Source organism: Macaca thibetana, chromosome 7 (genome assembly GCF_024542745.1).
Source record: "Macaca thibetana thibetana isolate TM-01 chromosome 7, ASM2454274v1, whole genome shotgun sequence".
Taxonomy (NCBI): domain Eukaryota; kingdom Metazoa; phylum Chordata; class Mammalia; order Primates; family Cercopithecidae; genus Macaca; species Macaca thibetana.
The window spans coordinates 98,352,315-98,354,296 of record NC_065584.1 but is presented as its reverse complement, the minus strand read 5'-3'; the positions used below and the strand labels follow the sequence as shown (position 1 = coordinate 98,354,296).

At 36.3% G+C, this 1,982-nt stretch overlaps 1 pseudogene; it reads left to right on the top strand.

The window, feature by feature from the left end:
• Positions 1–993: 993 nt before the first annotated feature.
• LOC126959085 (double homeobox protein A-like) lies at positions 994–1,632 on the top strand (annotated as a pseudogene).
• Positions 1,633–1,982: the final 350 nt, after the last annotated feature.

Below are 1,982 nucleotides of genomic sequence, written 5' to 3'. Positions count from 1 at the left end.
TTCTCCAGTCTCTCTTTCTTTGTAGCATTAACTAAGAGGGCCACATATCTCAAATGCTGGAGCCACAAGATGGTAGAACACAATCAGTTGAGAATCCATAGTGACTGCTGATCCCTATGAATCATAAACTTTTGCTGTGTTAAAACACCAAGACTATGAAATTCTTTTTTTAACACAGAATGACTTAGTGTATTCTGATTTGGTATCTTGAGTGCTTTTTCCACATGATACATCAGAATTTTCCTATACCCTTAAAGGCTATACAAAAATGAGATTTTAAATAGCTCCATGATATTTCATCATAAGTTTATGTACCCTAAATTTACTGACCTAATCCTCTATTGTTGAATATTTAGTTGAAAACACGTTTAGGAACTATAAATAATGTTGTAGCTAACTTCATTGTGTTTGGCATTCATTCATTGTCAAAATTTCACTAGTGCTACTCACATGATTAGAAATGATTACATACTGCTGCAAATAACAAAACATTAGTGTAGCATAGGTTTAAGAACTATAATGTTTTTATTTGAAGATGATATGATTGTTTACATGGAAAATTCTTGAGAATCTACAAAACAAGTCAAACTAATAAATTTATTTAACAAGATCAGACCATGTAAAATACGTATATAAAAATCAATTGCATTTTATGTACTAGTGGCAAACAGTTGAAAATGGAATTAAATAAAAACAATTTAACAGACAATACTATAAAAATATTAAAATTGTTAGGATTTAATTTGTAAATACACACAATATCTCTACATTGAACATTGAACATTGAACATTCTACATTGAACATGGCTGAGAGAAATAAAAAATAGCTAAATAAATAAATAAACATACCATTTTCATGGATCTAATACTCAATATTTTGAATATGGAGTTCTCCAAACTGATATTGATATATAGATTTAACTAATCACAAGCATAATCTTACCTGGGTTTTTATAGAAATTGACAAGTTGATTCTAAAATTTATATGGTAATTCTTGCCTCCCCGACAGTAGCTCAGCCTCCAGGACTCTCTTCCAGCATGGTCGAAGACACCTCTTCACACAAGGTGGTGACAACAAATGATAGGCGCAGTTGCACCAAATTCATAGAAGATCAATTGAAAATCCTCATGACTACCTTCAATCAAAAAACTTACCCAGGTTATGCTACCAAACAAAAACTTGCTTTAAAAATCAAAATCCAGATTTGGTTTCAGAATTGAAGAGCTAGGCATGGATTCCAGAAAAGACCAGAACCTGGGACTTTAGAATCAAGCCAGAGCCATGGGCAAGATCGACCTGATGCAGAGTTTCAAAGTAGAGAAGCCAGATGGTGGTGTACCACCTACAGCAGCTCTCAATTATGCACTCTCATCAAGGCATTTATGGAAAAAGCCATACCCTGGGATTGATTCCAGAGAACAGCTTGCTGAAGAAATTGGTGTTCCAGAGTCAAGAGTTCAAATTTGGTTTCAAAATTGAAGATCTAGATTTCATATCCAGAGAAACAGGGAAATGTCGTATCCTTAGAAAAAGGGGCAAGATTTCTGAGGGACGTCAAGGTACAGAAGATACACAAAATGGCACTAACCTCACTAGCAATTCTCATTTCTCTAGAATGAGGACATGGTGAACACAGTCCAGTTCAGTGTATTTGATAGTATCAACTTGGGCCCCAAATCTCTCTCTCAGTCTTCCTGGGAGTCTATCCTTCTGCTGAAACTGCAAGCTAAGCCCTCTGAAGATGGTAAAGGACATGGCCAGGTGCAGTGGCTCATGCTTGTAATCCCAGGACTTTGGGAGGCCGAGGCAGAAAGACTGCCTGAGTCCAGGAGTTAAAAACCAGCCTGGGCAGCACAGCAAGACCCTGTCTCTATTATAAAAAATGAAATAAAATAAATAAAAAGGAATGTAGGAGGCAGAGACAGGTACAGGAGGCATCACACTACCCTATTGACACAGCCTGGATCCAGAGTTCAGCAG